This window comes from Myotis yumanensis, unplaced genomic scaffold (assembly GCF_028538775.1).
Source record: "Myotis yumanensis isolate MYYU_CA2020_CCGP unplaced genomic scaffold, mMyoYum1.0.hap1 SCAF_1, whole genome shotgun sequence".
NCBI lineage: Eukaryota > Metazoa > Chordata > Mammalia > Chiroptera > Vespertilionidae > Myotis > Myotis yumanensis.
The window spans coordinates 113,263,456-113,276,991 of record NW_027223752.1 but is presented as its reverse complement, the minus strand read 5'-3'; the positions used below and the strand labels follow the sequence as shown (position 1 = coordinate 113,276,991).

Genomic DNA, 13,536 nt, shown 5'->3' with positions numbered 1-13,536 from the left:
GTTCCTATCCTTTGCCCCCTCCTTGGGTGCCTTTTCAGAGAATAATTCCCCATTATACAGAGAGATTTAGCCTAATAGAAGCTGACAGATCATTCAGAGCAGTAATGTACTCCAGCTTCAGGCATTTAGTTTCCATGGCCTGAACTCCCAGATTAAAGGCTCCTTGCCAGCACCTTGCCTATGTCCTCCCTGTACCCATTCTGTGACCTTGACTTCAGCTATGGGGTAGGTTACTCTTCCCTTATTCCCCCACCCCCTTTCCTGGTGGACTCCTCCTCCCTCCTTTTCTCTCTTTTTCTTTAAAAAAAAAAGTATTTTTCTTCTTAAATATTCAGTTGAGAGGCTATTGCTTAAATCCTGGGGACATGTGCTCTCTGCCAGCAGGCAATGGAACACCTGGTTGGCCCTAAACACTCTCTCAGCCACACAGCCTGGTGGTGTGCTGCACCTGGTGGGCAATCTGAGCAGCTAGACCCTTGAGCCTGGCATGGGCAGACAGAAGCTGGATGGATGGCAGCAGAGGAAGCACTTGAAAGCCTTTTATTGATCAAGAGAGCAGCATCTAGAGCTGCCTCCTTCGGGCCCCTGGAGGGTCCACTTGTCAGTTGTCTGTTTCTGCTGCCCTGTCTTATCTTTGTCTTGCCTTCTTAACCCTTTCTCTGCCCCCCTTTACCACCCCACCTTTAATCTGCTCACCAGGCTGCCTATTTGAGCTACCTTGCACTCCTGTGCAGGCAGCAGGGTGCATGGGAAAGCAATGGATATTTTGAATCAGCCAGTCCTGGGTTCAAATCCTGACTCCAGGACTTATAAGCTGTTTCTGTTCAGTTTAATATTTTGAATTTGGGCAAGTTACTTAATCTCTCTGAGCCTTCATTCCCTCACCTGTAAAGTAAGATGCTATATTCTGAGGGTTCAGGGTGTAATGTGTGAGGAGTGGTGCTGTGGGTGCAGCTTGCCCTTCCTTGGTGAACCCAGTCTTCCCTGAGGAGACTCCACTTCTGATGCTCTGACCTCTCTTGCCCAGATACCCTTTCACTGCCCCTCTCATCAGGAAAGGGAAAGGTGGTCAGGAGGGGTGTTTGGCAAGGTGGGCTCTGGATCTCCCTGGTCACAAGCTGCCTAGCTGCCTGTGTAGGTGTGAGGGGAAGAATGAGGTTGAGTGGGAGGGACCCTTCTCCTTGACTTCAGTTCTTGGGCAAAGCTTAGTGTCTGGTACCAGGTCTGGCTTGAAGGAACTAACTTTTGAAGGGTTGAGGCAAGACTACCAGGGGAAAAAGGAGAGTGGGTAGAGGTGCAGTGCCTGTGTAACCTGAGAGAAGGAGCCTTCCAGGCTAGGGCTCTACCCCCAAGTTTCAGAAGATTGGGTTAAGAGAGACTCTAACCTTCATGGATGGGGAGTCTTGGAAGCTGGATGGAAGTAGTCAGACAGGCAAAGTTTCTCAATGTGTTTTCTAATTCTGCTTTGGGGTTGGTGATGTCCAGTAATGTTGTCAAACATGTTGAAAGAGAACATGATGGCACCTTTGCCTCACAGATGGGGGAGATTCCTGCTCCACTCAGGGCAGGGAATAGCAGGATGACCATTGGAGGTGCAGGAGGGGAAGGTCCCTAGGTATGAGGCCATAGAGATTATCTGGGTCTGTTGTGCTGTGGGACCTTGGGCTGGTCCCATTCCTTCTGGTCCTGTTTCCTCATCTGCTAAATGGGGTTAATCATCCTGTCCTATCTGCTTCATGGGTTGGGCAGAAGACCCATTTAGAGAATAGATGGGAGTGTCCTGTGATCTATAATGTTGTAATAATAACTATGATTCTGAGCATCACCTTGCCTTCCATTCACTCTTTATAACACCCACTTTGATCCACACAGTCTAGCTTTAATTCATATATTGATAAAATTGAAGAAACTCACAACTGAAAGCAATTTCCCTTCCCATTTAGTGCAAACTCCACCCAACATACATGGCATACATGGTCCCCAGACCTCTGCTTGCATGCCCCCATGAGCTCAGTACTCTCAATGCTAAAGAAAGATTTGTTTCCCTGAAATCTTTTCTTACTGGGCCTAGCTCTATTTTCTGGGCCCATAAATGCCAAGTATCTTTGTCAGGGACCTCAAGTCCCAGGGGGCATGGGTTCCAGGCCCACCTCTTCTTGACAAGCCCCTGTGAGAAGACCTCATTTTATCAAATACCTTCTGCACAGATACACTGAGGACTGGGCATGGCTGTCTGGAGGTGGTTACACCATCTCCAGAACTGAAGTGGCTGGCTCACCAGCCCCAGGGTCTCCTGGCCATCAGGCTCCCCAGCCACTTTGTGCAGTTGGCTCTGGGCACCACTCTCAGGATTCACCCATGCTTTACTAACTTTCTCTTGTCCACTTTGGCCCATTCCTAGGGCAAGTGAAGGACCCTGCCTCCTTAATTGACCCCTCCCAGGCTGGACCTACTTTTAAGATTCCATCCTAATCTTTGCCAAAAAAGTTGTTCCAGCAGGCCCAAGGGCCAGCCCTATCAATGCCAGCGAGAATCCACTCCGGGGGCCAGTCTGACCCCTCTGCGCATTCCTGGACATGGTTATTTAGCTAACCACTGAGGAACCCAGCCAGTTTTCTGTCTCATCCACAAGGATGTCATGAGTGCATGCCATTCTTTTCTTTTTTTGCACTTGATGATTTTATTTTCCAGTCAGCCAACAGTCCTAACTTAAGGCTTTCTTCCCTTTTTATGCAATGAATGTCCTCTAGAAAAAGCAATGAATCTGCCTCTAGCTTCATCCTCTTCAACCTTTTGGACCAGTGGATGTAAATTTCTGATTAAAGTGATCTTATTGCCCTGGCTGGGTGGCTCGGTCAGAGCATCATCCCATACATCAAAGGTTGCAGGCTCAATTCCCAGTCAGGGCACATACCTAGGTTGCAAGTTCCATCCCTGGTCAGGTTGTGTGGTGCATACGGAAGGCAACTGGTCAATGTTTCTCTCATATCAACCTCTCTCTCTCTCTCTCTTGAAATCAGTTGGTGAGGATTAAAATAATAATGAAAGTGATCTTACCAAGTTTAAATTCATAATTAAAAATTCTTCTTTTAATGTCTTCAGGCTTGATTGGGAGAGGGGCTGGGCCCTGTACCTTTCTTCTTCCCTTCCAGTCTATTCCCAGAGCTGAGGAAGGCACAGAAGCCCAGCTCTCCAGCATAGCCACTGTGGTCAGCTTTGCTTTCAGTTGATTCCTCATGCTGGACTTTTCTTTAAGGTTCTTTGTAGCCTAGAAGAGCATCAAAGTCTACATTCATGTCATACTTGATGATGGACACGGCTTTGTCAGGCTTGATCTCCATCACCCACAGCTCATAGATCTTGCTGTAGTTTGCCTTTCCCCAGTAGTCAGACAGGCAAAGTTTCTCAATGTGTTTTCTAATACTGCTTTGGGGTTGGTGATGTCCAGGAAGTCAGGTCTCTGAGGCTGAAATTTGGAGTTCGTGGCCATTTGAAGATTGACACTTTGCACTTGAACCAGGCACCCTCTTTCACCAACAAATCCTGCATTATCTATTGTGGGAGGTAGTAGATGCCCTCTTCAGTCACTAATTCCAGCACACCACTGTGTTTCATGCAGTCCAAGTTCTTGTTGGTAAGTTTAAACAACATGTGATAGGTAATGTTGAGTCAGCTGAGTTGATCAAAGGCCAAGGATGGCATAATTATCTTCCTGCCTTTCTCCACATTTGACCTGTCATTAGTTCCCATGTCCATGGGCATGGAGATGCATCTATACTCCATGGAGAGGCATTTCTGGAAGACCCAGGGAATAATGTTGTCAAACATGTTGAAAGAGAACATGATGGCACCTTTGCCTTACAGATGCCACTAGGTCCCGGGAACCCATGCCATCCATTTTGAGTAGCCAAGGAACGAGGTGTGGTTATCTTGCATGACTCTTTGGTAGTGAACTCCTCACACTGCCTATTGTCTTTCCTGGTGTTCTGTGTAGGCGCTTTTAGGATTTATATTAGAATGGACATGAAACTCACTAGTCTAAGCCCAAACAAAAGGGGAATGATGCTAATATTTATAAATGCCAGTTCTTCACATATATAATTTCATTGGATCTTCATCACAACTTTGTGTGGGAGGATTGTGACTAAAATTCTACAGATGAGGGCACTGAGCCTTGGGAAGGGAAATAACTTACCCAGTGTCCCAGAGCTAGCAAGGGACAGAGCCAGAACTCAAACTCTGGATGGTCTTATCCTCAATCTCATGCTTTTCCCAGATGCTGCCTCTCACCCCAGCCCCCATGCTTCCTCCTGTAATTGCTCACAGGTTCACCTGGTATATGTTGGGGCCATGCTCTGGGCCAGCCACTCTGCAGCCCTCCCATCCTGTCCTTTCCTGTCTTTTGGACAGTCTTTGTCTCCTGTCAACCTGAGTGTTGTGCCCAATCTCTGCTCCTCCCTAAAACCACCCCCTGGCCTGGTGGCTCAGTGGTTGAGTGTAGACCCATGAAGCCAGAGGTCACTGATTTGACTCGTGGTCAGGGCATGTGCCCAGGTTGTGGGCTCAGCCTCCTATAGGGGGTGTGCAGGAGACAGCCAATTTATGTTTTTCTCCCGTTGATGTTTCTATCTCTCTCTAAAATCAATTAAAAAGCATATTTTAAAAAATAAAGAAGGGGGAAGGGAAGCTTAAAAATACATGTAAAAGTCACAACCTAGAGAGACAGGCAAAAACTGAGATTTAATAATAAGATTATAGAATGCTTCTCTCCCTACCTACTCCCCCCCCCCCCCCACAACACACACACACACACACACACACACACACACACACACACACACTGGGGCAAGGAACGGAGCAAGGGGTTGGGGGGAGAAATACGCCCCTCAGGGGATGAGATACTCTAGGGGTGGTTGACATTTTTCATGCGTGGCTCATTTGCTGTGATATTATAGTAGTTATATTTAGTAGTTGTGTTTGATTTGGGGAGTCTGGTGATAAAAGCAGTGTATGTCTGTGGTAGAAGATCTAGGAGTCACCCTTGATGCCTTTTTCTTACCCCACCCCTTATATCCAGCACATCAGATAACTATTACTTCTGCTACAACTTACATGCTAAATCTGGCTAGTCCTCACTCACCTGGCCAAGCCTGGTTTCCTTGTCCTTGGGCAACTACAATAGCCAACCCACTAGTTCCCTGCTCCCGAGCCAGTTCCCCTTCAATCCAGGCTCTACTCAGCAGCCCCAAGGAATTTCACAATGAAGAAAACATTATAGCAGGTCTGTGTTAAAACCCTCTCGTGACTCTTCATTACACCTGGAATGAAATCCAAAGCTCTTACCTTTGCCCTCAGGGCCCAACATCCCTCTGTAGCCTCATTTTCTGCAGTTGCTCCCATCTCTGCCCACTTCATTCCAGGCACCTGACCTGCCTGCTGTTCCTCAGAAACACCGGCTCCTTCCTACTTCTGCTCTTTGCCCATTTCTCCTACTCTAGGAATGGTGAATTTCTTACCATATAGGTATCAATTCAGATGTGACCTGTATAGAAAGCCCTTCCCTGATCTCCCAGCTAGAGTTACCCCCTAGACTGTGTCTAGGCACTCTGTGTCACATTACCAGGTTTGATTATCTTTTTTTTTAAGACTTGATTTTTTTTAAATTTAAAATTTTTATTGTTGACACTATTGCAGAGGTTCCCCATTTGCCCATCTCCACCCAGTGCACCCCCTCACCACACTATTGTCAGTGTCTATGGGCTATGCATTCCTTCACCTTCCTTTATCCAGTCCCCCTATCCCCTCCCCTCTGACATCTGTATTTCTGTTCCATGCGTCCATGACTCTGGTTCTATTTTGTTCATCAGTTTGTTTTGATCATTAAATTCCACATATAAGTGAGATCATATGGTATTTGTCTTGCTCTGACTGGCTTATTTAGCTTAGCATAATACTCTCCAGGTCCATTCATGCTGTCGAAAGGTAAGAGTTTTCTTTTTTACAGCCTTAATTGTACTTATCACTGTCAGGAATTATCTTTGTTATTCATTTGCTTATTATCTATATCCCTGTCCTTATGAGAATACCACATGTGTCTGTCTTGTACTCCACTGAATCCCCATTACCCATAATACACCTAGCATATAGTAAGTGCTCATTAATTATTTGATGACAGAATGAAAAATAACATAGAAACATATAAAGGAGAAATATAGCATCATACAATTGTGGATATAGTAGCAGTTAATAATGTAGTGTGTGTGTGTGTGTGTGTGTGTGTGTGTGTACTGGAAATCATCTGCCTTTTTAATGATAGGCTTGCAGGTACCTGGGCCTGAAGCACTGCATGCATGGGAGACACAATTGTGTGGTCATATGCACACAATGCATGTGTATACACACTTGTTTACTGCAGTGTGACTTCTGGTAAGGTCTTTCACCTTTAGGGCCTCAGTTGTTCCACCTGTGGAACAAGGCGGCCTGGATTGGAGGCAGAGGCCTGGATGCCATGGCCTCTTGAGGTAAGCCCTTGCCAGTAGCAGGAGTATGCAGGCAACTAGCCTGATGTGCTGTGCTCAAGAAGGCGGGAGATGTTTACTGAAGTCACCTCTACACAGGACTGCCCCCTTTCCTTCTGAGGTGAGAATCTTACTCAGGCAGGAAGGAGTAGGGGGCAGGAAATTGGCAGAAAAGCCTGGAGACAAGAGCTTTGCTCCTGGGAGGTAGATTACCATTGTAGTAGGTGACTCTTGGATGCATCTGCAGGTTCAATTTGATGTTTTTATTTTTGTGTGTGCTTGGTATTTAAAAACAAACAAACTTTAGTACATTTCTTGAACTTTTTTCTTTCAATTGCTACAAAAAGAATTTCCATGAAATTGAAAAGGGAAAACACACATATCTGTGCTTCTACCACTCCAAGACAACAACTATCCCCTTCCTACACCTTGATTTTTGTTTGTGAGGGCAATACCAGAACCCTGCAGCACATGTGGGAAGTACAAGTGGCCCTGGACCTCAGGCAAGTTACTTTATGTCTTGTGCCTCAGATTCCTTATCCAAAAAATAAAGATCTAATAATTGCTCCCTCTTTCAGTTGTATAGATTACAAGTCTACATTTATAAAGCCCTTATTTGAAAGGTGCCTGAAACTTAGTATGTATCAGTTAAATAAGATGAGTAAATAACTAGAAAGAACAGGGCACCCATAATGCTCTCATTCTAGCACAAAGAGGCCGCTGTGGGATCTCTCCTTAGAGTCAGAAAACAAGAGTTCAAGCTCCCACTCTGTCCTTACTCCCCATGTAACCAGGGATATGTATGTGGCTTCCCTAAGCCTCAGCTCCTCCATCTGTAGAATGGTTATATAATCTGAACCTGGCAATGCTGTGGGTAACGGATGTGAATGGGCTCAGTGAACATAGAGCCATGTACACCATGGCAACCCAGCTCCCACCCTCATCTACTTCAATTGTTAGGTAAACATGGCCGTGTAATATTCCATCAAGCAGAGGTGTCATGATACACTTTGCCATCTCTATTGTGGGATGTTTAGGCAGTTTTCAGCACCTTCCTGTTATAAATAACCCTGCAGTGAGCAGCTCTGTGCCCCGAGCAGTTCCCCTCTAGTGGATTATTTCCCTAGGCAACCTCAGGAATATTCATTGAGGCTGCTTTGCTGGGGGACTGGGGGACAGGCCAGCAGCAGTGACTGGGAGAAAGAGGTTCCTTCAGAGGTGGTCTGATACACTGTCATAGAAGCAGCAGAATGGGTAGGGGGGCAGCAAGACATGTAGTTCTAAGCATGATAGGAAAAGCAAGGCATCTAGTTGGACAGTGCTGAGCATGATGGGAAAAACAGGGCATCTGGTGTGATAGTGCTGAGCATGATGGGAGAACACGAGGCCACCATGAGCAGCACAGAGTTGGTGCTGTGGAGAGTTTGGACTAGGAGGTAGATGAACTAGATTCTGGGTTTGCCCTCACTGCTGCATGACCTTAGGCAAATTCCTCCCTCTCTCTGGACCTCAGTTTTCTCCACATACTGTGGCCAGGACTAGGCAAGAGTTGGTCCAGAGCTGTGTTTTCCATTATGGTAGCCACTAGACCAATGATGGCGAACCTTTTGAGCTCGGCGTGTCAGCATTTTGAAAAACCCTAATTTAACTCTGGTGCCATGTCACATATAGCAATTTTTTGATATTTGCAACCATAGTTAAACAAAGACTTATATTTTTTATATTTATTTTATATATTTAAATGCCATTTAACAAAGAAAAATCAACCAAAAAAATGAGTTCGCGTGTCACCTCTGACACGTGTGTCATAGGTTCGCCATCACTGCACTAGACACGTGGCTATTTCAATTTAAAAGTAAATTAATAAAATAAAATAATTAATTTTTTAGTCATGCTATCCACATTTTAATACCCAGTTGTAGCTAATGGCTACCACATTCAGCAGCACAGGCATAGAACATTCCATCATTGCAGAAACTCTATTGGACTGGGCCTGTCTAGAGGCATTTCTAGAAAGCCAGTCAGCCTTACTGTGTTGTGATTCGTGATCTCTGTCATCATGCATTGAAATGGCCAAGAGTAAGGTGAGCAGCCCTTAGCTCAGAGGACTCATTAAGTATCTAAAGAGGCTAAGTGACTTTATAAAGACCAGGACTCCGGGAGTGTTTTGAATCTGAAAAAGCTACCCCTGTTTCTCTGCCCAGTTTCCAGCTTAGCCTCAGAGAGAGATTGGGGAAAAGTGTGAGCCCTGCTAGGGTGGCCTCCACCCAGGGATAGTGCCCAAGAGAAGATGGTTTGAAGGCAGAGTAGGTGATCTCCTGTTTCCTCAGACGGGAGAGCCCTTGGAGGGGCTACACGTATCTCTGCCAATGCCTGAGACACCACCATCTGTTCCCTTGGGTAAACAATATCCTCTCTAGAATTGTTTTGGAAGTCTAGACTATAGATTAAAGAAGATGGCTATCTTACTCACCTTGTCCCACTCTGGCTGCCCCAGGCTTAGTTCTGGGCACTCACTGGGGGAGGAACTGTAAGAAATGAGTCTCCACACTTGAGGGTGAAGCTCCTCCACCCCCTCCCCACCACCAAACTCACACGCTCTGCTCTGGCAACAGCACATGGATTCCAGCTGCGCCTTTCCACAACCCTCTCTTTTCTTCAGGGGGCAGATGCTTTTCTGCAACCTGGAGGTTCTCCCGGGGGGGAGGGGAGGGGCCTGTGAGAAAGGGCAGTAAATGGGGAAAATAAGATTTGAGGAAATGCTCACTCTTGCTTTTGTTTTCTAGGGCTCCCAAGGCCATGTCTTGTCTGCCCTAAGTCTTTGGGGCCACTCAGCCTCCCACTGGCATTCCAGCGTGCTGGCCCTGTCCAGCCCCTGGACCAGCTTCCAAGCTTCCTCTGTACCCCAGCCTGGATCAAAGGGACCCCTCAAGCTTTGGGACTCAGTGGGGCATAGTAGCAGCCATGATAGGTGGCATCCCCACCCTGCCTACTCCCTGGCTCCTAGGAATACCTGAGCCTTCCTGGTCCCTGGAATAGGAAGGATACCTTTATGAACACTATCTGTCAGGATCCCTTTGGTTGCAAGTAACAAAAAACTTATTTCAATAAATGAAATGTAACCAAAGTGTCCAGAGGTAGGATGGACTTCAGCCAGGGTTTGATCCAGTGGCTTAAACAATGTGACCAAGATCTGTCTGTATTCTTCTCTTTCTCTTCCTTGGTGATGGCTCTATTCCTAATGGCTTTTCACAAGATACGGTCACAAGATGTCTGCCAGCAATTTCGGAGTCAACCTCCTTCCAGGTTTAAATCTGGGATTGGGCAGAGATAAAATCTGCTTTCCTGATTTTGTCTCCACTGAAACCCCAGATTTAAACCTGAAGTTGATCTCTTGTGCCCTATTGGCAAGATTTGGATAATCTCAATCCTTTAACTGGGTCCACAGGGCTTGGAAATATAGATGGGTTGGGGGGCAGGGTCTATCCTTCCCCACTGTGTGACCAGGAATGAGGGGAGGGTGTTTCCTAAAGGAAGTTTACGGTCCTGCTGGCAGGAAGGAGATGCCTCCAACTGGGGGAGGCAAATAACCAATGATTATTATAGACAGTCTGCATCATGCTCTTTTTCAAGGCCCTGTTTAGGTTTAGGGTTCTCCTCTAGGAAGCCTCTGCTGACTACTTCAGCCAGTAGTTATCTCCTTTAGTCCATCTTCTAGATCTACCTTTTTACAGACGGAAAGACCAAAGCTCAGTGTGTATTTTCTCATGAGTACTCTATTGGTTACTGCATCAGTGCCAAAGTGAGCTGCTTTCTTTGCCTTGGCTGCTAGGAAACTCATAGCTGGCTTGTGGCCCGTTTCTAATTAGTACTCAGGATGCCATGATATGCAGTTGCTCAATAATCTTGCCTCTGTCTTTATCCTTTTCTCTCTTATTTTTTCCCCTGTTTGTTTTCTTCTTATTTTTTGGCTTGTGCTGTTCTCAGCAATATCAAACTCTTTTAGAATGAGGTGGGTATAAATAACCAAGAGTGGTTGTAATAAACCATTCAGCACCAACGATAGCCAAATGCTAGGCCTTCCCCTTCCTAGGGGCAGGGGAGGAATGGGGTCAAGCCCAGAGTCAAGCCTTTCCCCAGGGAGACACCAAAGCTTGAACATGGTGGCCCCACGATAGTGGCCACCCTGCCCTCCATAAGTCAGGAATGGCATTGTTCTGCTTCCCACCTGCTTCCCTCTCCTCTCCCCATTTTATCAGGAGCTAATGGAAGAGGCTGGGAAACCTAGTCCTCTGATAATTAAATTTATTTAATGGGTATTCAAGTGGAGTAATGAGAAGTTTAATGCAGTGATTAGATTTTTCTTTAATTAATTAAAATGATAATCATGTGTCTTGCCAGCAAACCAACTTGACCCTCTGCTTGAGAGTAGCAGACAGAGACAGAGGGAGGCTGGATGGGCGGGGGCTGAGGCATAGTGCAGCCTTTTTCCCTGGCATTGACACTTTCAGAAGTAAGCCCAGCTCTGATGTCTACTCAGGCCAATCTCTGATTCAGCTCCCATTTCTGAGCCCTGTGAGTGCCAGGTCTGGGCTAGACCCAGGATGGAGGTTTCAGAGCAGGGTAATCAAGGGTGGCTTAGAGCAAAGAGCACTAAGGAAGGATTCCAGGCACTGTGACAGGAGTAGGCATTTGGTTGGCATATCTCATTGTCATGTGCCAGCTGATACCTTCACCAGTGTGTTAGCTAAACTTGGGTTTACCTCCATTGACACTAGATTACCTGGGCTAATGGAGTGGGGGCAGTGGGGTGGATAATAGAAAAACCTGAGGTAACCCACAAACTACTTCTCCTTGGCTTGGGAATGCATCCATGACACAAAAGCTGGCCATCCTTGCTGTGTTTCTGAAGGCCAGCTAGGTATACAAGAATGCACTTCCCACCTTGAGCCACCTCTGCTGAGGTCATATGACTGGTACAAAATGATTGTGGGGATCCCAGCATAGCTGTATGGAGTGGAGCACAGGATAGGCCTTACCAGGGTAGAGGGTGAGAATAGTGGGGACTCAAAGACAGTCTCTGACATCCCAGAAGCAGGATATATTGTTTTCAAATCAATGGGTAAGGCTGGGGAGATTCCTGAGCCTTGAGGGGAAGGGAAGCAGAAAACTTCCCTCATTGAGCCCTGACCCCAGCCCCACACTGAGCCCTGATTCTGGACAGACTGAACCTTGTTCCTGGTCCCATACTGGCCCTGATCCCAGCCCCACATTGAGTCTACCATTGTCATGGATATATCAACAGAGAAACAGGTGTCCGGGTAGAAGGGGTGAATGGCCCTGTTTTTCCATCCCCACTGCCAGTTCTACTGCCTGTGGGCGAGACTCCTGTGCCAGGCCTCAAATTCTAGAATGGATGAGATGAATCAGACATGGTCCCTGCTCACAGGACTGGTGGGGGAGGTGACAAGCACACAGGCAATGCCAGCCTAGTGATCAGAGATGAGGTGCAGGAGGCCCAGAGGCTGGGAGGCTGTGGACTTGCACTTAGAGCATTCCTCTGGCAGCAGGTGAGTGGGGAGGTGCTGGAGGCAGTCCAGTGAGGAGGTTGAGAGTAGGTCTCTGGGTCTTGATGAGGTGAGAGATAAGGCAGATGGCACCCATGGAGAGGTGGGGAGGCTAGGGTAAGTGATCCCCTCCCCAGAACTGGTTGTGACTCCCCCAGGGCACCCTCAGCTCCTGGTAAACCAAAGGACTCACCTGTGGGGTTTGATGGTGTGCCAGGACCGGGCTGATAACATTACCTCATAAGAAAGGTGTTTTTTCTCCATTTCACAGAAGAGGAAATGGAGATGTGAGGGACTTGCCTGACCCTACTCATCTGTAGCAGCCTGGTGGGGCGTGTTCCCAGGTCTTGCAGCCTCCAGGCCTGTACACTGCTGTTCCCTCCAGTGAACTTGCCCTGGGTGGTAGAGCTCCTCTTCTTCTGACTCTCCACCCCCCATCTGGTAAATAGAGCCTAGGCTCTGAGGGGTGGGAGATTTGAGCTTGGGGAAAGTCAGACTGGTATCCAGGGCTTCCAACCCCAACTGAGGTCCTTGAAGTAGGGGAGATGTGGGGAGCTCTGACTGGGTAGGGGACTAGCCCCAGGAAGAAGGGTCTTTGGCTTCATTCATTCCCACCCTTCCCCACCCCTCCACAGATCTCACTCCTTTGGATTTCCACTACCCTGCTCCATTTCCTTCCTTCCATGGCCCAGCCCTTTCTGAATAACCAGACCTAGAGAAACCACCCACGTGGGGAAATTGAGGCCCTGAGAAAGGCAGGGACCCACTCAAGATCATGGGGCTCTTCCTCTCTTATCTCTTTAAGGTGAAGAGTCTAAAATCACATTATCTTGAATGTACACTTTAAACAAAAGGATTGTAGGAGAGGTCTTGTAGAGACATGTGCACACAAACTTACACTGTACTGGCAGATGCCCTCAGGGAGCCACCCCTGTCTCCTTGGGCACCATGCCCCCAGATGTCTCCATCCCCCATCTCTGAGTTCCAGGGGCTGCAAACCACTGTGGAGGGCACATTATTTTTTTGCAAGTGAGGGAATCAAGGTCAGGAACTAGGCCACAGTCACACAGCTAAGTAACTGCTAGGGGGACTGCCTGATAAGCTCAGATTGCCAGGATTGTCTCCTCCTCGCCTGTGAGCAGCTCCCCCTCCAAGGGCTTCCAGCAACTTCCCCCAATCCACTGATGCTTCCCTACTTGCCTTGTGTTCCAGCCCAAACCGATGACTCCTCGTCGATACTCCCCACACGTTCCCACTTCCAGGCCCTTACTCAAACTGTTCCAGCTCCCTGGAGCTCCCTTTCCCAACTCCATCTGCTCAGATTCTCCTCATCTTTCTAGGCTGGTCCAAATGCCACTTCCTTTTTTCAGTTACAGTTTACATTCAGTGTTACTCTATTAGTTTAAGACGTACAGCACAGTAGTTAGAAAAGAATGTACTTCATAGAGGGT

The 13,536-nt window shown here is 47.2% G+C and overlaps 1 protein-coding gene and 1 pseudogene across 2 annotated transcripts in view; one reads left to right on the top strand and one right to left on the bottom strand.

The window, feature by feature from the left end:
- Positions 1–13,536, top strand: part of LINGO1 (leucine rich repeat and Ig domain containing 1) — a 275,201-nt gene that overhangs the window by 143,545 nt on the left and 118,120 nt on the right. The window lies entirely within an intron of this gene.
- LOC139005028 (ubiquitin recognition factor in ER-associated degradation protein 1-like) lies at positions 2,710–3,843 on the bottom strand (annotated as a pseudogene).